Source organism: Callionymus lyra, chromosome 1, assembly GCF_982586985.1.
Source record: "Callionymus lyra chromosome 1, fCalLyr1.hap1.1, whole genome shotgun sequence".
NCBI lineage: Eukaryota > Metazoa > Chordata > Actinopteri > Syngnathiformes > Callionymidae > Callionymus > Callionymus lyra.
The window spans coordinates 42,551,432-42,575,292 of record NC_141818.1 but is presented as its reverse complement, the minus strand read 5'-3'; the positions used below and the strand labels follow the sequence as shown (position 1 = coordinate 42,575,292).

At 41.2% G+C, this 23,861-nt stretch overlaps 1 protein-coding gene across 2 annotated transcripts in view; it reads left to right on the top strand.

The window, feature by feature from the left end:
- The window catches only part of add3a (adducin 3 (gamma) a), a 76,017-nt gene that overhangs the window by 17,432 nt on the left and 34,724 nt on the right, over positions 1-23,861 (top strand). For both annotated transcript variants that reach the window (XM_087808332.1, XM_087808330.1), the window contains exon 3: positions 2,000-2,243. The gene's annotated coding sequence lies outside the window, so the exon portion shown is untranslated. The remainder of the gene's footprint in view (positions 1-1,999; positions 2,244-23,861) is intronic.

Below are 23,861 nucleotides of genomic sequence, written 5' to 3'. Positions count from 1 at the left end.
AGTATATATGTGTAGTATTGTCCAGTACTTGACTCTGGTGTTGTGATAGTGTAGTAACAAGTATGTATGTGTAGTATTGTCCAGTACTTGACCCTGGTGTTGTGATAGTGTAGTAACAAGTATATATGTGTAGTATTGTCCAGTACTTGACTCTGGTGTTGTGATAGTGTAGTAACAAGTATATATGTGTAGTATTGTCCAGTACTTGACTCTGGTGTTGTGATAGTGTAGTAACAAGTATATATGTGTAGTATTGTCCAGTACTTGACTCTGGTGTTATGCTAGTGTAGTAACAAGTATATACTGTATGTGTAGTATTGTCCAGTACTTGACTCTGGTGTTGTGCTAGTGTAGTAACAAGTATATATGTGTAGTATTGTCCAGTACTTGACTCTGGTGTTGTGATATTGTTGTAACAAGTATGTATGTGTAGTATTGTCCAGTACTTGACTCTGGTGTTGTGATAGTGTAGTAACAAGTATATACTGTATGTGTAGTATTGTCCAGTACTTGACTCTGGTGTTGTGATAGTGTAGTAACAAGTATATATGTGTAGTATTGTCGAGTACTTGACTCTGGTGTTGTGATAGTGTAGTAACAAGTATGTATGTTTAGTATTGTCCAGTACTTGACTCTGGTGTTGTGATAGTGTAGTAACAAGTATATATGTGTAGTATTGTCGAGTACTTGACTCTGGTGTTGTGATAGTGTAGTAACAAGTATATATGTGTAGTATTGTCCAGTACTTGACTCTGGTGTTGTGATAGTGTAGTAACAAGTATATATGTGTAGTATTGTCGAGTACTTGACTCTGGTGTTATGATAGTGTAGTAACAAGTATATACTGTATGTGTAGTATTGTCCAGTACTTGACTCTGGTGTTGTGATAGTGTAGTAACAAGTATATATGTGTAGTATTGTCCAGTACTTGACTCTGGTGTTGTGATATTGTTGTAACAAGTATGTATGTGTAGTATTGTCCAGTACTTGACTCTGGTGTTGTGATAGTGTAGTAACAAGTATATATGTGTAGTATTGTCCAGTACTTGACTCTGGTGATGTGATAGTGTAGTAACAAGTATGTATGTGTAGTATTGTCCAGTACTTGACTCTGGTGTTGTGATAGTGTAGTAACAAGTATGTATGTGTAGTATTGTCCAGTACTTGACTCTGGTGTTGTGATAGTGTAGTAACAAGGATATATGTGTAGTATTGTCCAGTACTTGACTCTGGTGTTGTGATAGTGTAGTAACAAGTATATATGTGTAGTATTGTCCAGTACTTGACTCTGGTGTTGTGATAGTGTAGTCCTAAGTCATCTCACACCGCTTCACTGTTCCCTTGGTGTATAGGACGCAAACACTTTGGTATTTAAATGTTTATTGTAAATGAAATTTAAAAACTTGCAGTATTGTTAAATATAGAGGCAGTATTGTGATAATTAAATGTGTCAATATTCAGTTACACAACTTTTATTAACACTGTAAAAAGTCCAAGATTTCACTGTTTCTTTAGCTGTGGAAAACTTGATGACTGCTGCCACCTAGAGACCGGAGGTTTAATTGAAACACAAAAATGAACATGCACAGTGAATATTTGCATGTTAAATAAAAAGAAAATATTATTTTTATTTTATACCGATTATTTAAAATTCAAAGGACAACTATGATTAAAACTAAAGCAATAGTAATAAAAACATATTTATTTATTTGTATTACTATACAGACGCTGTTGAATATCTCTACAGTATCGAGGTCAAAAAAAAAAGAAATACTTCATATTTAAGTGTATCAATATTTTCTCTCATAATAGTAGCCGCATTATTACAGCCAAAGGGAAAATAAAAATGTATCGTATCATTTCATAGATTGTATCTGAAACTGACATCTCACTCCTGTCATTCCTCTATTGCCCCTCCCCCTCTCTCGCCCTCCCTCTCCCTCTCTCTCTCTCTCTCTCTCTCTCCCTCTCTCTCTCTCTCTCTCTCTCTCAATCCCAGCCCGTCCTCTGCAGCCTCTGATAAGTTGTGTGAGAGGCAGATAAAGCTGACTCACTGCTGCTTTAAAGAGCCGAGACCATCGCGATCGGAAGAAGGAAAAGGAGGGCGAGGAGGAACGAGAGGAACGAGAGGAGGAACGAGAGAAGCTGGAGCGACCGGGTCAGAATGAGCGAGTGTTGAGCTGCAGTGCAGGTGGATCAACATCACCGGGAAGAAGACTCGCCGGCATTTCATCGTCTCGCAGGTCAGAAGATTCTCTGGTGTTTACTGGTGTTATTGTTGTTGTTGTTGTTGTTCCCGACACGGTGACACAATCACATCTGTGTTCGTCCAACCGATCCATCAGAACCCGTGAGGTCCAGGAACATCTCAAACTTCTCGCAGAAAAAAGTTTTGATGCCTGAATGAGAGGCCCCCCCGTCCCCTCCTGCAATGTGGCTCTCGCCCTGCAGAAGAATAGAGCCGTGAATGGGCCCCGAGATGGCGAAGAGGTGCCGCCCTCTCAAGTGTCAGGGGGGCGACCAGGGGGGGGGGGGGGGGCACATGCGTTTGCAGTTTGCATTCCACACATCAGAGCGACGCTAATAAGAAGTGGTCTCCTCCGGCAGAGACCCCCACGGGGGGACGGGAGGAGCCACACGGTCAAGTGTCTCTGATAAACTGCTGGTGTCTGTTTCCAGAACCAGGAGCGTCGGCGTCTATTCCTGTCCCGTCCCCCCGTGAAAGACTCTCTTTCATGGCTGAATAATTGACTTTTCTCATGATGTTATTTGTGGGCCTCACATGCTCGCCCGGGGGTGAAAGTACCTTTTGTATCCGCCGCCTCGAGAACGTTTTATTTCAGTCGTCCGTGGATTCGTGGTCACGGAGTTCGAGCGAACTTTCTGTAGCATTGTTAGCTTCGCTGACGTACAGAAACATAAATATAATCTTTGTTTTCACAGTAACTTGAACTACTTCAACATGTGTCTCGTGTCAACCTGTCTTTAAATAAACACAGCAAATACTTTAATGAAATATTGCGTTTATTCTAATGTGCTAGCTTAGAAAATAAAAGGCTATGATAGCACAATGATGGTCAATAATATTTGTAGAGCGCTTTTCTAGACCAGGGTCACAAAGCGCTTAAACAATCAAAACAATACTTAATAAAATATATACTTAAATATATTATAAATAAAAGGTCAAGACACCACTGAGACAAACACAGGAGTCTCTTGTAAAATAGAAAAAGTGACTGGTTGATGATGCTTCATGAAACAGTTGATGAGGCTTCATGATACAGTTGATGAGGCTCCATGATACAGTTGATGAGGTTTCATTATACAGTTGATGAGGCTCCATGAAACAGTTGATGAGGATCCATGAAACAGTTGATGAGGATCCATGAAACAGTCGATGAGGCTTCATGATACAGTTGATGAGGCTCCATGATACAGTTGATGAGGCTCCATGAAACAGTTGATGAGGATCCATGAAACAGTTGATGAGGCTTCATGAAACAGTTGATGAGGCTCCATGAAACAGTTGATGAGGTTTCATTATACAGTTGATGAGGCTCCATGAAACAGTTGATGAGGCTCCATGAAACAGTTGATGAGGCTCCATGAAACAGTTGATGAGGTTTCATTATACAGTTGATGAGGATCCATGAAACAGTTAATGAGGCAAGAAACGGTTGATGAGGCTTCATGAAACGTATGATAAGGCTTCATTAAACTTGTGATGAGGCGTCATGAAACAGTTGATGAGGCTTCATGAAACTGTTGATGATGCTTCATGATACAGTTGATGAGGTTCCATTAAACAGTTGATGAGGCTTCATGAAACAGTTCATGAGGCTTCATGAAACAGTCGATGAGGCTTCATGAAACTTATGATAAGGCTTCATGAAACAGTTAATAAGGCTTCATGAAACAGTTGATGAGGTTTCATGAAACAGTTGATGAGGCTTCATTAAACAGTTGATGAGGCTTCATGAAACTTATGACGAGGCTTCATGAAACAGTTAATAAGGCTTCATGAAACTTATGATGAGGCTCCATGAAACAGTTGATGAGGCTTCATTAAACAGTTGATGAGGCTTCATGAAACAGTTAATAAGGCTTCATGAAACAGTTGATGAGGCTTCATGAAACGGTTGATGAGGCTTCATGAAACTTATGATGAGGCTTCATGAAACTTATGATGAGGCTTGATGAAACGTACGATGAGGCTTCATGAAACGTATGATGAGGCGTCATGAAACAGTTGATGAGGCTTCATGATACAGTTGATGAGGCTTCATGATAGCCAACTGTATCCTCTCGTCCTCAGCCATCGCAGGATATAATTCTGCAGGGGACATAGTTACTGCTGCCATCTAGTGGTCGGACGTTTAGTTGCAAAACCAAAATGAACAAACGCTGTAAATATTGTCATGTAAATTTCAGAATCGAGATAAAACTCCAGAACTTCTCCAACGTCGTGTTATCGAGAGTGTTACGAATATTGGATTCACAGTTTAACTTCAGGATGTAAATGTGTAGCCCCAGCATAGTATCAGTTGCCGCGGCGACGACTCTGAAGACGTTAGATCCAATATTTGTTCAGCTCCTGATGGGGAAGTAATAAAGTTGGCGTCCAGCTCAAAGATTGCTCTCTTTGAAGGAGGACTCTTGGTTGATTTGCACTTCTGGTTCCGATTTCCTCCCTTTGAATCCAGATCTGACTTCGGCTCTTGACGAAATCTGTTCCCGGTTATATGTGAAAACATCTTCTTATGCAGATGTTTTATTTGAACTCTAACGAACGGCTGTCACTCCCCGTCACCATCACGACCCGCCCCTGTCCTCGTCTGCTTATATTGTTTTTGTGGGATTTTCGGGGATTGTCGCATCATCGTCTCTCATGAACATTTTAAGGATTATATAATCTCCCGCCTTTTTTTTTTGCATGTGTACGTCCTGACATGTGTTTGTGATTCTCTTGAGTCTGATTATGTCACGAGCTCCAGCTGTCAAAACCAGCTGGCTCTGCTTCTCCCTTTCTGTCGTGTGTGAGAGTGTGTGTGTGTGTGTGTGTGTGTGTATGTGTGTGTGTGTGTGTGTGTGTGTGTGTGTGTGTGTGTGTGTGTGTGTGTGTGTGTGTGCAACTGTTGAGTATTTGCTTTAGAATTTAAATCCAGAAACCTTTGAAGTTCCAACCAAGCCAAACATTTTGGACTCTCTGAGGGCGGAATACGCCGACACTGTCTGGCTGCAAAACAATAGTTTTTTTTAATCGTCTACCTGTTGAGTTTTCATCGATGTCTTGTGAAAGATTTCAGCATCACTGTCTGGTATGCAGCTGCAACCTGACCGAGAATCCGGGCTTGTTTGTTTTATTTAACTTTAAAATATGTTTAAGCCAACAGGAACAGCAAAAATGAAGTCTTTTGTAAACATTAGCTTAGCATTGTTAGCGCGACTATTACTACTATTATTGAACTAGCACCTGAATTAAATGTTTCCAACAGACATAGTTTTCAAACTGTCTTTTCAAACTGAGAGCATTCAGCATTTTTTATCTCTCAACTGCTCCGAGTGGGCGTCAAAACCAATGGTGACCTCCGGCTCCTCGAATCCCGGAGGTCAAGGTGAAGCTATATTTGTCTTCTGCAACTGCTTGGGGTCACGTGACCCCGGGACGCAGACTGTGACTCCAATAAAGTTTTGAGACAATGACGGCGAGGACTCCCAAGGTTTAAAGAGTCAAAAGACTATTTGAGCTAAAACTATTTTATTCTCACATGCGTGTTCATTTTTCTTTTAAGCGTTCAAAATGTTCGTAAATGATGAATGAATGAATATATTCGCGAAGGTTCTGTAGTCGTGGGGGCATCGCGACGAGATACTACGATCATGTTATCTAGAAAAAAAAACGAGTATTTTTCATTGTCAAAATCAAAGATCACGTAAAAATGACGATAACTAGACGGATCTCGAACCCGGAATTCAGGGTGAGAAGTCGTACAAGTTTTGAAGCGTCACAAGCTTTAACGAAAGATTGTTACAAGATACGAGAAGTACAATCATTATATTTATACGTACATGTTCGTTGTTCTTATAAAGGGTTTAAAATTAAAATGACAAAACTGCTCCCTTTAGTTCGTTAAAATACAGTTAATAAAGTGATCCATGTGTTCTGTTGGTGATACTTTAGTAGATAAAAACATAAGAACTGTGTGTACTGTCTAAATTGAGATAGAACCCTCTAGTGGTAATTTATCGCAACTGCGCTATAACAATCATCGTGTCATCGGTTACACGTCGGTTAGAAGCCTCGGTTACACATGTAGAAAGATTTGTAAACATCCACCCCCCCCCACCCCCCTCTCGTCCACATCTATATTCTAACTGTTCAAAAATATATATCTTGTTACTCACAAAATTGCACTTCAAGTCGACCTTTTTTCAGCAACTGACGATAGTCGATAAGATTCTTCTATAAACGGTTAAAACCGCTCGGATGTCGACTGGTCTCGTAGCAGATCCTCTCTGATCAATCATGGTCTGGACGAGAGGAAACTCTGAATGAAAAAGTGTGAACCTTCATGAGAAAACTCCCGTGGGACACGAGAGCCTCGGGATCCGAACCCATCCATCACGAACCCGAGGAGGCCCTGGTTCTCTCTGCGCTGCTCCACCTGGTTCACATTTGTGTTGTTCCTGCCGAAGCTTCTTGGCTCTCGACGTTCTTTTGTCCTCGAGAATCTTATCGGCCAGTTTAGTGCAGAGTCTTTTATTATGACGTGGAGACCAGGAACGACTAGATTTTATCCTCGACATCAGAACATGAGATTTGACTAAAAGGCAACAGAACTCGTCAAGTTCTTGGCATCTTGAGGGCCTCGTGACGTCTGACCGAACCTGACGCACCGAACATTACGACCGGTTGTTCAATCGGCCGGTTCTACATCTGTAACTCTTTTGTTTGAGCGTAAAACAATCTCCAGACTTCTGGGTTCAAGAGAGCGAACGATAAAGTTTACAACGTCTTCTTATCTTCACTCGACGACCGACGTCTCCGACATGATCTGAAGTCTTCTCTGAAGTCTCACCTGAGCATCTTTCTACTCGAGTGTTTACCTTCACCTGCTCTTTCAGTGACTTATCCCGGTTTTTGTTGGGAATTTTCTCATCAAATGTTTGCTTTTTGTCCCAATATTTGAATGATAAAAGTCACTAGAAAGTGTTTTATATTTCAAACATTAACCTGAGCTCAGTTTTTAAATGATTCTCGTGACAAGTTGCATCATATTTAACCATCAGGAGGAGTCGAACCATCGGACAAACATCAGTGTTTGTCGCTGAAAAGTGAACATTTGTGGGTGTTCACGGTTCGTTCAGATCCAAAGGGACGTGAGTCAGTGAACATGTGGATTTTTTGGGAGTTCACGTTATCAATCTTTGTTTTTCCCCTGTTTTGTTATTTTCCCTCCAGCTGTTCCTGAGCAAAAGGAAAAGGGAGAAATCCAAACACTTGTTCTGCCAGAAAGTGGCTCTTCTTCATGTGTTGACACATCGCAAATGAAACACAAATTAATCCTGACGTGTTTTATGAGGTTTCGCAGAGACGAGGAACATATTGTGGGGGCCAAAACTGGCCCGCCAAGTCATTTTATGTGGCCCACTGGACGGTTAACTCAAAATGAAGGTCGATGATGTTGTTGTTGTCATGGTGACTTATAAAGATGCTTGTGATTAAGATAAGATAAGGAACAGGGATGATGGATGTCAAGGGTTGTATACATACGTTGGTTTAGAGTCAGAGTGAAGTTCAAGGAAAGGGAATTCGATGGGAATCCTCTTGTCCTCAGTCATCACTGTTTCCTCTCGTCCTCATTCATCACTGTTTCCTCTCGTCCTCAGTCATCACTGTATCCTCTCGTCCTCAGTCATCACTGTATCCTCTCGTCCTCAGTCATCACTGTTTCCTCTCGTCCTCATTCATCACTGTATCCTCTTGTCCTCAGTCATCACTGTATCCTCTTGTCCTCAGTCATCACTGTATCCTCTCGTCCTCATTCATCACTGTATCCTCTTGTCCTCAGTCATCACTGTATCCTCTCGTCCTCATTCATCACTGTATCCTCTCGTCCTCATTCATCACTGTATCCTCTCGTCCTCATTCATCACTGTGTCCTCTCGTCCTCATTCATCACTGTATCCTCTCGTCCTCATTCATCACTGTATCCTCTCGTCCTCATTCATCACTGTATTCTCTCGTCCTCATTCATCACTGTATCCTCTCGTCCTCATTCATCACTGTATCCTCTCGTCCTCATTCATCACTGTATCCTCTCGTCCTCATTCATCAATGTATTCTCTCGTCCTCATTCATCACTGTATTCTCTCGTCCTCAGTCATCACTGTATCCTCTCGTCCTCAGTCATCACTGTATCCTCTCGTCCTCAGTCATCACTGTTTCCTCTCGTCCTCATTCATCACTGTATCCTCTTGTCCTCAGTCATCACTGTATCCTCTCGTCCTCATTCATCACTGTATCCTCTCGTCCTCATTCATCACTGTATCCTCTCGTCCTCATTCATCACTGTATTCTCTCGTCCTCATTCATCACTGTATCCTCTCGTCCTCATTCATCACTGTATCCTCTCGTCCTCATTCATCACTGTATCCTCTCGTCCTCATTCATCAATGTATTCTCTCGTCCTCATTCATCACTGTATTCTCTCGTCCTCAGTCATCACTGTATCCTCTCGTCCTCATTCATCACTGTATTCTCTCGTCCTCAGTCATCACTGTATCCTCTCGTCCTCATTCATCACTGTATTCTCTCGTCCTCAGTCATCACTGTATCCTCTCGTCCTCAGTCATTACTGTATCCTCTCGTCCTCAGTCATCACTGTATCCTCTCGTCCTCATTCATCACTGTATTCTCTCGTCCTCAGTCATCACTGTATCCTCTCGTCCTCAGTCATCACTGTATCCTCTCGTCCTCAGTCATTACTGTATCCTCTCGTCCTTAGTCATCACTGTATCCTCTCGTCCTCAGTCATCACTGTATCCTCTCATTCTCTGATTTATTGTAACAAAAACACTGTATGACTGAACAGAATTCACTTCAATAGAAATGTACACGCATTTTAAATGATTTCTGTGTCAATAAGTTTTTATAATGTATTATTTTAATTAGACCAATATTTAACTATGTCCTGTAATAATGAAATCCTTCAAAACATCACATTTTAGGAAGAAGACCTGACAACTGCTCGGCATATACACCTTTGTGGTAGTAAAACTACACATAAACGTTTAAATACACTTTTTGAAGAGAGTTTTTACAAGTTAAAATGTAACAAAAGGCCGGTGACTTGTGAGTCTGTACATCATGGTTTAGTTTGACAACAAAACATTGAATATGCGAAATGTCCGAGACAAATACTTATATTATTATACAATTTCAATGCCTTGATTTTAGTGAAGTAAGTGGACGTTAAGTGGAAATGTTACCAAATAATGTCAAGACCTCAGAGAACAATCCTGTGTTTTAAACTGGATAAACGTGTCGTGGTTTCATTAGCAAACACCTTATTTCAAGTACTTTGTACTTCTGTTCTCTCAACTCTGTTCATCTTGACACATCTCGGGTCACGACCTTTGCAAACCGCTCCGTTACAGGCTATAGTTTTACTCTGATCACTTTGTTGTGGGATTATTAGATGTGAATGAACTAAACCGTTGTAATAGTTTGTTTCTTTTTTTCCCTCTTGAACGTCTTCGTCTTCCACCTGTTGCTTCTGTTAGAAGATCTTTTGAACAATGGTCTGCTCACGCCTCGTAAATCTCACTTTAATGTGGAACGTCTGGACCTTGATCGCTTGAACAGATAAGAAGTATAAAAATATTCTCTTTTTCTCCTGGAGGATCTGAATTGACACCTATTTGAACTGATTCTAGTTTGGATCTCAGGTCCGTCTCTGGATGATGCTCTCTGTGAATAGTTGAGATGTTGGACGAGGGATGAAGGATGAAGGGATGAAGGATTTAGGGAGTGAAGGATGAAGGGATGAAGGGAGTGTGCGATGGTGTCAACTTGAACAGATGAAACTGTGATCGTTGCTGCTCCGGCGACGACGTCCTGGCGAGTCTTTCTCTTCTCCTGCTTCTCTGAACTTCCTCCTGCGTCTGATCAGGACTAACTGGAGGCGACACAGAAATGTGGACTCGCTGAGATCCCAGCGTCCACCTGTGCCGCCGACAAATGTCCACTAATGACTTGAGAATCTCCGTGTCTTGTAAAACCATTAGTACTAACTATCTATGTATTGATCCATGTATTGATCCCTTCATCTCTCTGATCGATTTATCTGCATCTCTCTGTCCGTCTGTTCACTCGTCTGTCTCTCTTTTTCTCTCTTTCCTTAAGTATGTTCGTCTACCTGTATGTCTGTCCATGTGTCTCTATCTCTGTATGTCTGTCCATGTGTCTCTATCTCTGTATGTCTGTCCATCCGTCTCTATCTCTGTATGTCTGTCTGTCCGTCTCTATCTCTGTATGTCTGTCCATCCGTCTCTATCTCTGTATGTCTGTCTGTCCGTCTCTATCTCTGTATGTCTGTCCATCCGTCTCTATCTCTGTATGTCTGTCCGTCCGTCTCTATCTCTGTATGTCTGTCCGTCCGTCTCTATCTCTTTCCTTAAGTATGTTCGTCTACCTGTATGTCTGTCCATGTGTCTCTATCTCTGTATGTCTGTCCATGTGTCTCTATCTCTGTATGTCTGTCCATCCGTCTCTATCTCTGTATGTCTGTCCATCCGTCTCTATCTCTGTATGTCTGTCTGTCCGTCTCTATCTCTGTATGTCTGTCCATCCGTCTCTCTCTGTATGTCTGTCCGTCCGTCTCTATCTCTGTATGTCTGTCCATCTGTCTCTATCTCTGTATGTCTGTCCATCCGTCTCTATCTCTGTATGTCTGTCCATCCGTCTCTATCTCTGTATATCTGTCCATCCGTCTCTATCTCTGTATGTCTGTCCATCCGTCTCTATCTCTGTATGTCTGTCCATCTGTCTCTATCTCTGTATGTCTTTCCATCCGTCTCTCTCCCTGTATGTCTGTCCGTCCGTCTCTATCTCTGTATCTCTGTCCGTCCGTCTCTATCTCTGTATGTCTGTCCATCCGTCTCTATCTCTGTATGTCTGTCCATCCGTCTCTATCTCTGTATGTCTGTCCACCTGTCTCTATCTCTGTATGTCTGTCCATCTGTCTCTATCTCTGTATGTCTGTCCATCTGTCTCTATCTCTGTATGTCTGTCCGTCCGTCTCTATCTCTGTATGTCTGTCTTTCCGTCTCTATCTCTGTATGTCTGTCTTTCCGTCTCTATCTCTGTATTTCTGTCCATCCGTCTCTATCTCTGTATTTCTGTCCATCCGTCTCTATCTCTGTATGTCTGTCCACCTGTCTCGCTCCCTGTATGTCTGTCCGTCCGTCTCTATCTCTGTATGTCTGTTCATCTGTCTCTATCTCTGTATGTCTGTCCGTCTATCGTAGTGAATTAATTTGTCGTCCAAACCTTCCTTTGATGTTGTGTTCATGCTGTGACTCGGATGATCCACCGTTACTGTGTCAGTGAAGCATCATGGGACAGCAACACCTGCACTGGAGGTCACAGGAAGTTCTACCATCACGAGCCTTCACGCTCACACACACACACACACACACACACACACACACACACACACACACACACACACACACACACACACACACACACACACACACACACACACACAGCTGTTAGAGCTTCTTTCCTTCCTCGTGACATCATCCGTTTCCTTGACGACCCTGAGTCACACAAGTGGTGAAGAACAATGAAGTAAATCTATTTAAACGTCCTTTAAGCTCTTCCTGGACGGGAAAGAAAGGTTTGTGTGTCTTTATGTTTGTCTTGAGAGAGAGACAACACAACTTCTGTTACCATCCACGAAAATCACTTTTTCAAACCTGTAGAAAAATGAACTGTATCTGTTTTTCATTCGTCTTTTTTTGCTCTCTGACATTTGCTAGGGGGTCAAATCCCAGCTACACAGGGTGGCAGATGCACACACACACACACACACCAACCGATAATTCACTGCCACCATTCATCATGTGGGAGGAAATTAGAGTTTCCAGATGACAGGACCAAGAGTGGTCTCAAGCTGGAATTGAACCCTCAACTTTTAAATAGTTACTACACAACTTTGACTGTGTGTCGTGTTGTTATGCTTCTTTATTTGTTCATGTATTTTTTAATTCAATTAAAAACTTTTTTATTATTGTTATTTTTTTCCTTGGAAAGTAACTTTTTTATCAAAGATTTTAGTTGAACATATTCTTGGAACACACTAGTTCAGTATTTAGTTCTAGAGAAAAGTCTAACTTTTGTCGTTCACCCCTAAATAATGACTTTTGTTTCCCTCCATTAATGCATTAAATGACCATTTTCTTCTTTTGCTACTTGACATGAAATGTTCGTGTCACTTCCAGAGAGTAGGAACGACCTGACTCGAGTAGAAAAAGTGTAAAAACGGGCTCGAGGGTCTCGGACTGTGTCGCACATCTCTGGTGGTCTCATTATCCGAGATGCTTCCGACTCTGAATGTCTCCGTCGCACTCGTTGTTCCCGAGAGACAAAGATTATCTTTCACTCGCGGCCGCCGACCGAGAGCTTCATGGAAACTGTCTTCATGATCTTTCCCGTCATGTTGAGTGGACACAACGAGCAGGAAGTGGACAGTCGCACACACACCAGGACAGAAACACACACACTCCAGGACAGACACACACAACAGGACAGTCGCACACACACCATGACAGTCGCACACACCAGGACAGTCGCACACACACCAGTTACAATTAATGGCACTGTTCATGAGCCATTGTACTGATAGGAGGATACAGTCATGACTGAGGATGAGATGATACAGTGATGACTGAGGACGAGAGGATACAGCGATGACTGAGGATGAGATGATACAGCGATGGCTGAGGATGAGATGATACAGCGATGACTGAGAATGAGAGGATACAGTGATGACTGAGGATGAGAGGATACAGTGATGACTGAGGATGAGAGGATACAGTGATGACTGAGGATGAGAGGATACAGTGATGACTGAGGATGAGAGGATACAGTGATGACTGAGGATGAGATGATACAGCGATGACTGAGGATGAGATGATACAGTGATGACTGAGGATGAGATGATACAGCGATGACTGAGGATGAGAGGATACAGTGATGACTGAGGATGAGAGGATACAGTGATGACTGAGGATGAGAGGATACAGTGATGACTGAGGATGAGATGATACAGCGATGACTGAGGATGAGATGATACAGCGATGACTGAGGATGAGAGGATACAGTGATGACTGAGGATGAGATGATACAGCGATGACTGAGGATGAGAGGATACAGTGATGACTGAGGATGAGATGATACAGTGATGACTGAGGATGAGATGATACAGCGATGACTGAGGATGAGAGGATACATTGATGACTGAGGACTAGGGGATACAGTGATGACTGAGGATGAGATGATACAGCGATGACTGAGGATGAGATGATACAGCGATGACTGAGGATGAGAGGATACAGTGATGCCTGAGGACTAGAAGATACAGCGATGACTGAGGATGAGAGGATACAGTGATGACTGAGGATGAGATGATACAGCGATGACTGAGGATGAGATGATACAGCGATGACTGAGGATGAGAGGATACATTGATGACTGAGGACTAGGGGATACAGTGATGACTGAGGAGGAGAGGATACAGCAATGACTGAGGACGAGAGGATACAGCGATGACTGAGGATGAGATGATACAGCGATGGCTGAGGATGAGATGATACAGCGATGACTGAGAATGAGAGGATACAGTGATGACTGAGGATGAGAGGATACAGTGATGACTGAGGATGAGAGGATACAGTGATGACTGAGGATGAGATGATACAGCGATGACTGAGGATGAGATGATACAGTGATGACTGAGGATGAGATGATACAGCGATGACTGAGGATGAGAGGATACAGTGATGACTGAGGATGAGAGGATACAGTGATGACTGAGGATGAGATGATACAGCGATGACTGAGGATGAGATGATACAGCGATGACTGAGGATGAGAGGATACAGTGATGACTGGGGATGAGATGATACAGCGATGACTGAGGATGAGATGATACAGCGATGACTGAGGATGAGAGGATACAGTGATGACTGAGGATGAGATGATACAGCGATGACTGAGGATGAGATGATACAGCGATGACTGAGGATGAGAGGATACATTGATGACTGAGGACTAGGGGATACAGTGATGACTGAGGATGAGATGATACAGCGATGACTGAGGATGAGAGGATACAGTGATGCCTGAGGACTAGAAGATACAGCGATGACAGAGGACGAGAGGATACAGCGATGACTGAGGACGAGAGGATACAGCAATGACTGAGGACAAGAGGATACTGGACAATACTACACATATACCGTTGATACTACACTATCACAACACCAGAGTCAAGTACTCCACAATACTACACATATACCTTTGTTCCTACATTATCACTTTTTATCGTGATACATATCAACACATTCTTAACAATACTGATAATAAGTAATTATTACCCAAAGATTATTTGATTTTTCTGCAGAACTTTGTCTTCACATCAATCCACGTCACATTTCTTCCTTCCTGTCGTCCGACGCTGACACGTGACTAAAAAGAGGTTAAAATAAGTCACTTTCAAAAGTATATTTTCCCTTCAGACCCTGAAAACATGAGGCTGTTAACGATGCACGGAAGTGATTATTCATCTAGTATTCTGACAGCATCGCTCCTCTGTGATGGATGTGGAGTATAGATCTGTGCCATAACCCCCGGGGCTCGGGCTGGACCGGGCCGGAAACATGGACACACACACACACACACACACACACACACACACACACACACGAGAGAGCTTCCTGGGTTCATAACCTCCTTCTCTGGAAAAGGGTCACAGTCCAGTGACAGTGACTTTGTTTATTTCCCGTCGCCGTAGAAACCGAGGGTTAGTTTCACGTCAAACGAGATCTTTTCAAAGATGCTGGTCCAGACTCTGTGGAGGGACCACCCGATTCATAACCTCCACATGGGGGTCTGAGTACATCCGTAACTCATGGTTCTGGTCTGGGATCTGCTCAGCAGGAAACAGACGTTTTCTTTCAGCGTCCTTCATACTTGGATGTCAAACGAGGAGCTCATGAGAAGAAGCCGGTTCTCGCTGGTCTGACGTCCTCGGGTCTGGTTCTGATCAAGTGAACGTCAAACGGATCTTTCTCTGAATGTTCCAGACGCTGGTTTTCATTCTTTGAATCCTTTTATTATTTTAAATATTCTTTTTACACTTTTCATTCAACATCAATGAATGTGTGTCTTTGATTTGAGCTTTTCAGTTAAAGTGTAACTAAGTGTTTGTGTGCGTGTGTTGTTGTGTTGTTGGATTCTATTGTATCATCAGTGTGTGTGTGTTGTTGTGTTGTTGGATTCTATTGTATCATCAGTGTGTGTGTGTTGTTGTGTTGTTGGATTCTATTGTATCATCAGTGTGTGTGTGTTGTTGTGTTGTTGGATTCTATTGTATCATCAGTGTGTGTGTGTTGTTGTGCTCTTGGACTCTATTGTATCATCAGTGTGTGTGTGTTGTTGTGTTGTTGGATTCAATTGTATCATCAGTGTGTGTGTGTTGTTGTGCTCTTGGACTCTATTGTATCATCAGTGTGTGTGTTGTTGTGCTCTTGGATTCTATTGTATCATCAGTGTGTATGTGTTGTTGTGTTGTTGGATTCTATTGTATCATCAGTGTGTGTGTGTGTTGTTGTGTTCTTGGACTCTATTGTATCATCAGTGTGTGTGTGTGTTGTGATGTGTGACTATTGCATCATCAGTGTGTGTTGTTGTGATGTGTGACTGTATTGTATCATCAGTGTGTGTGTTGTTGTGATGTGTGACTCTATTGTATCATCAGTGTGTGTGTGTTGTTGTGATGTGTGACTCTATTGTATCATCAGTGTGTGTGTGTTTTTGTGATGTGTGACTCTATTGTATCATCAGTGTGTGTGTGTTGTTGTGTTGTTGGACTCTATTGTATCATCAGTGTGTGTGTGTTGTTGTGTTGTTGGACTCTATTGTATCATCAGTGTGTGTGTGTGTTGTTGTGTTGTTGGACTCTATTGTATCATCAGTACTTCTAGACGCCGATATACTATGATGTCATTCAAGCAAAATAAACACATCAGAAAGAAGATTTATTTCCAAAGGAGCATCACACAAATACTAGAGTACTTTGAAACACTCGTCCAGTTCTCTCTTCTTTCTCATTCTTCCGTTTCCTCTTCTGTTTTTCTGCTCTTTCCTGCCGGGGTGTGGCGGTCCGACTGTTTGTTTCACGTTGCCATGGAAACCCCAGTGTGAGCTCATGTATCAGTGTGTGAACGAGTGTGTTTTCTCGCAGCGATGACCTCACACCGGACACTGAACGTCTCTTTTGATGATGATTCTCTTTAAAAAACGGAGGTTCTTGAACTCCTCGTGAACCTCGATCCTCCACGTGTGGTTGGTTAACGTCCGTGTCTTCGTGGATCACCAGACGTTCCTCGGCGGCCGATCTTTGAACAACACGCCTCAGTTCTCTGGTGCGCCGAGAAATTGTTGCCAGACTCGAGAGCAGCGTCGACGGGAAAAGTTCTGCTTCGTTTCACCATGATTTGAAACTGACCCGATTACACTCGCTCGATATTTCACATCGCATCGCACACACAATATGTACATGACACACGTAAATGAACACATGACACACGTAAATGAACACATGACACACAAATGATCACATGACACACATAAATGAACACGTGATACACATTATTTAACTCATGACACACGTAAATGAACACATGACATGCATAAATGAACACATGATGCACATAAATGAACACATGACATGCGTAAATGAACACATGACACACGTAAATGAACACATGACACACAAATGATCACATGACACACATAAAGGAACACGTGATACGCATTATTTAACTCATGACACACGTAAATGAACACATGACATGCATAAATGAACACATGATGCACATAAATGAACACATGACACGCGTAAATGAACACATGACACACATACAAAAAACACATGACACACATAAATGAACATGTGACACACAAATGATCACATGACACACATAAATGAACACGTGATACACATTATTTAACTCATGACACACGTAAATGAACACATGACATGCATAAATGAACACATGATGCACATAAATGAACACGTGATACAAATTATTTAACTCATGACACACGTAAATGAACACATGACACGCGTAAATGCACACATGACACACGTAAATGAACACATGACACACATAAATTAACACAGGACACACAAATGAACACGTGATACACAATATTTAACTCATGACACACGTAAATGAACACATGACATGCATAAATGAACACATGATGCACATAAATGAACACATGACACGTGTAAATGAACACATGACACACGTAAACTAACACATGACACACATAAATGAACACATGACACACATAAATGAACACATGACACACGTAAATTAACACATGACACACCATACAAAAAACACATGACACACATAAATTAACACGTGACACACAAAAATGAACACATGACACACGTAAATGAACACATGACACACATACAAAAAACACATGACACACATAAATGAACACGTGATAAACATAATATCGACATGACAAACATAAATGAACACATGACGCATTATATTCACATTACAAACATAAATGAACATGTGATACACGTAAATGAACACATTACACAAAATGTACATGACACACATGAAACAATAAATAAACGCATGACAAACATAAATGAACATATTTCAAACATAAATGAACACATGACAAACATAAATGAACATGTTTCAAACATAAATGAACACATGACACACATAAATGAACACATGACACACATAAAGGAACACGTGATACGCATTATTTAACTCATGACACACATAATGAAGACGCATGACATACATAAATGATCAAATGAAATAGATAAAGACAGTATTGTGTAACAGTTATAATAAATAAACAAAATAACATAGATTAAACCTTTTAACCTTTTCATCTCTAAACCATCTTGTACGTGAGTGATACACAAAACATTTTGTTTCATTCGAAGTGTGCGATTATTTAAAAGAAAATTGTAATCATACTGAAACTGATGAAAAGACGGTGATGAAATCGAATATTAAAATAAAAAATGAAAAAAGATTCACTTCATCATGGGTTGAAAGTTACTAGTTTTGAGAATGTACCAGAAGAATGATAGAAACTTTATTCATCTACAGCTGAAAATGTGTTTTAAACTTTAGAAGTTTTGAGAAACTAAACCAGAGGTTGGTGCTGCTACAGTGTCCTGTGAGGCCCAATAACATGTTACTTCAGTGGTGTTTTGTTGTAACTCTAGACATAAAACACATAAAGTTTCTTATCATCTGAGATTCGACGTGAAGCTACAAAGAGCATTTGTTCGTCGCTGCCAAGTGTCCACTTTGATTCCCATTTTTCACGTTTTGTTTTGAACCTCCTGAAGGATTGAATTCCTGCCAAGTGTCTGACACTCACATCCTTGTCTGAACGTATCCAGTCCCAGGAAATTACATTTGACTTCAGTGTCTTTTATGTTCTTTCGCTTTTCTCCTTTTCATATTTTGAATTTACAACCCGCTGCACATTTTCTCCTCAATGTGGCCTTTGTTCGCTTGTGTTGTTGACTCAAGGTGGAATTGTGTTGCAGCAGAGAAGGTTATCTGATCCAGGCTTGATCTGCTTGTCTTGGGAGTGTCGGGATATAAACCCTCGGACGACCATTAAAGATAAACATGTCGCCCTTTATTACCCAGATTTTCGTGTTTAGAAAAGTTGTATTTATGTGTAGATTTCACTTCTTTACTATGTATTACTGTAGGTGTGAGAAATAAATCACTACATGAAGTTCGTTTAATGATTTATATTTCAATTAAGTCTGTAACATAAAAAGAAAATCTATTTTTAATTAACAATTTACATGAGGACGAGAGGATACAGTGATGACTGAGGGCAAGAGGATAAAGTGATGACTGAAGTGACGACTGAGGGCGAGAGGATACAGTGATTACTGAGGACGAGAGGATACAGTGATGACTGAGGGCGAGATGATACAGCGATAACTGAGGATGAGAGGACACAGTGATGACTGAGGGCAAGTGGATAAAGTGATGACTGAAGTGACGACTGAGGGCGAGAGGATACAGTGATGACTGAGGGCGAGAGGATACAGTGATGACTGAGGACGAGAGGATACAGTGATGACTGAGGGTGAGAGGATACAGTGATGACTGAGGGTGAGAGGATACAGTGATGACTGAGGGCGAGAGAGGATACAGTGATGACTGAGGGTGAGAGGATACAGTGATGACTGAGGACGAGAGGATACAGTGATGACTGAGGGCGAGATGATACAGTGATAACTGAGGACGAGATGATACAGTGATGACTGAGAAAAAGAGAATACAGTGATGACTGAGGGTGAGAGGATACAATGATGACTGAGGGTGAGAGGATTCAGTGATGACTGAGGACGAGAGGATACAGCGATGACTGAGGACTAGAGGATACAGCGATGACTGAGGACGAGAGGATACAGCGATGACTGAGGGCGAGAGGATACAGTGATGACTGAGTGCGAGAGGATACAGTGATGCTAATTTTTTACATATTTTTTAGCTTACAGTTGAATTAATGTAACCAAAAGAGAATACATCATTTATAAGATGTCACTAAAAGTAAATGTTTGTTCCGAAAATGATGTAAATTGTGAGCTAAATGTATCGCAGTGAATCGTATCACAGGCTGAATTAGTGTAAACTGCGATAAGTGTATCTCTACAACGCTAGAATTTACTGTATCTTTGATATCTAAAAAAGAAAAAATGGTTATTTATTTTGGTTCCCTTGACATTTACTTGACTTTTACCTAAAAAGCATCTAAAAAAAATACAAAGTATTTCTGAATCCGAAGACGTTGGATTTTTAACTTCCTCTCAAAAGGCAGAAATATCTTTCCCGATTGTCCTGGAACGTCGTAGGTTTGCTCAGCTGTGTAAAGCAAACATTGAGCTTCTCTCAGCGGGTCCAAGAGTTCGCTTTTATTTGAGGAAAAACTCTTTGTCGAAGATGCATTTCCTCCTATTTTCTGTGGTTTGTAGCAACTTGACCCTGAATAGAAACATCTGAGTCGTCTTCCTCTTCCAGGACTGAGTGTCTGTGATGGACATGACTGATGAATGAACACACACACACACACACACACACACACACACACACACACACACACACACACACACACACACACACACACACACACACTCGTCTCAGTGCATTAATGATTAGCTTCTCTCAACATGGATTAGTGCAACTTCTCACACACTGCATGAAACTAGACGGTTAAGAACCGGATAAACATCTTCACACGTGTTTGGCTCGTGTGTGTTTTTGTGTTTGTGTTTGTGTTCAACTCATGATCGAGGATCAAGACGAACCTTCAATTCGTAAAATACAACTTAAAAGATTTCTATTTATTTGGGGTTCTAGAAAAGATCTGGACGATTAATTATCGCAATTTTCTTTTCCCGATAACGTTTGAATGTTCATCACAACTGTATCCATTTTTTTTATTCATAACTAACATGTGAATATTTACAGCGTTTGTTCATTTCTGTGTCGCAAATAAACTTCCGGCCACTGGATGGCAGCAATAACTCATTATGTCCTCTACAGCTAAATGAACAAGAAATCTTGGCAATGACTGAGGACTAGAGGATACAGTGATGACTGAGGACGAGAGGATACAGTGATGACTGAGGACTAGAGGATACAGTGATGACTGAGGGCAAGAGGATATAATGATAAATAAGGGACTAGAGGATACAGTGATGACTAAGGACGAGAGGATACAGTGATGAATGAGGACGAGAGGATATAATGATAAATAAGGGACTAGAGGATACAGTGATGACTAAGGACGAGAGGATACAGTGATGACTGAGGACGAGAGGATATAATGATAAATAAGGGACTAGAGGATACAGTGATGACTAAGGACGAGAGGATACAGTGATGACTGAGGACGAGAGGATATAATGATAAATAAGGGACTAGAGGATACAGTGATGACTAAGGACGAGAGGATACAGTGATGAATGAGGACGAGAGGATACAGTGATGAATGAGGACGAGAGGATACAGTAAAGACTGAGAGCGAGAGGAGACAGTGATGAATGAGGACGAGAGGATACAGCGATAACTGAGGACGAAAGGATACAGCAATGACTGAGGATGAGAGGATACAGTTATGACTGAGGGCGAGAGGATACAGTAATGACTGAGGGCGAGAGGATACAGTAATGACTGAGGACGAGAGGATACAGCGATAACTGAGGACGAGAGGATACAGTGATGACTGAGGACAAGAGGATACAGTGATGACTGAGGACATGTTGCCATAAGAACATGTTTTAACTTCAATGTTTTAGATACCTTTACTAAAGTGTTGAGAAATTTTACTGATGGTATTCGTACCTCAAAGAGCTGGAACTGTAGTTTTCTATAGTTTTCTCTGGATCGTCTCATCATTACAGCAGCAAAACGTCCATGAAACAAAAGAAGTGACGTCATTGACGCGTCTCCACTTCTGACATGTTTCGACTTCAGCATCTTTGTTCTTCAGGGAAACTCCCCAATAATCACTTCAGCATTGGTACATTCCTCGACGCTCCCCCCGCCCTGCTCTTGAGCAACACACTGAAGATGAACGGCTGTTATTAGCAGATTCAACCGTGACACGAGCACCATTTTCACTGAGCCATTCCTCAGGTGAAAACCTGTTCGACGCATCGTATCCACGTTAGTCTGTCACTTTGTGTCGCTTCAGGCGTGTTAGAGCGTCGGGTGAAAGTGAAAGTCTTACTTCATAACGGCTGACGTGGTGTCGACAGGTTTTTGGAAGCTTCGAGCTGCTCTTGAGCCAAACATTACAACGACTTTGTGTTCGTTTTTCTTGCTTTGATTCTGTTTGGTAGGATCGAGTCTTTACGTTCAGACATTTACGTGAAAAACAAACAATTTTCAACTATAATCCAACAATTTCAACTATAATCAAAGTATTTTCAACTATAATCAAACAATTTTCAACTATAATCCAACAATTTTCAACTATAATCCAACAATTTTCAACTATAATCAAAGTATTTTCAACTATAATCAAACAATTTTCAACTATAATCCAACAATTTTCAACTATAATCAAACAATTTTAAACTATAATCAAACAATTTTCAACTATAATCAAACAATTTTCAACTACAATCCAACAATTTTTAACTATAATAAAACAATTTTCAACTATAATAAAACAATTTTCAACTCTAATCAAACAATTTTTAACTATAATCTAACAATTTTCAACTATAATAAAACAATTTTCAACTCTAATCAAACAATTTTTAACTATAATCTAACAATTTTCAACTATAATCCAACAATTTTTAATTATAATAAAACAATTTTCAACTACAATCCAACAATTTTTAACTATAATAAAACAATTTTCAACTATAATAAAACAATTTTCAACTCTAATCAAACAATTTTTTAGTATAATCTAACAATTTTTAACTATAATAAAACAATTTTCAACTATAATAAAACAATTTTCAACTCTAATCAAACAATTTTTAAGTATAATCAAACAATTTTCAACTATAATCCAACAATTTTTAATTATAATAAAACAATTTTCAACTACAATCCAACAATTTTTAACTATAATCAAACAATTTTAACTATAATCAAACAATTTTCCTTCATTATAACCAAGAATAATTAAGATCTGCACAGTTTGACCTTCAGTCAACTTTGTTGCTGTTGTTACTTGTCACTGCCTCCTCTGACCCTTGACCTCTGACCTTCACTACAGTCGCCCTGGTGGTGAGAGCAGCGACACGGAGAACTTGAATGGATGAAAGAAAGCAAAGTAGAACAGAAAAAAAGCATGAGAGAGGGAGGAGGGAGCATGTGTGTGTGAGCTTGTGTTGTGATTGGTCGAATGTTCCGTGTGTGTGTGTGTGTGTGTGTGTGTGTCTCAGTGGGCGGGGGATTAGTCCCTCATCACGTGGTTCCTTTAGCTTCTTTCAAAACACACACTCGCAGAGGGCAGAGTCCCACACACACTCACACATGCACACACACAGAATCACACAGACAGGCTGATCCTCTCACACACACACAAACACACACCTAAACACACACATGAAGAGTTGAAACCGGATCGGACGTGGATCTGAGAAAGAAAGTGGATTTTTTGACGCCGTGTTGTTCGACATCTCTGAGGACGAGCAAGTGGATCGACGGGTTCTTATCGTGTCCTGGTCCTGGTTCTGGTCCTGGTTCTGGTTCTGCTGTGGGTCGACCACAGCGACACAAACATGTGTTTCTTCTGCCTGCACTCGTTCTCTCAGTGACCAGGTTAGTGTTCGGTTCTCCTCACACACACACACACACACACACTCACACACATACACACACACACACTCACACACACACCCCTGGATCCATGACAACCTTGACGCTCCGGGATCGTTGGGAATTCCATTCAGGTCCGGCGTGTGTGTGTGTGTGTGTGTGTGTGTGTGTGTGTGTGTGTGTGTGTGTGTGTGTGT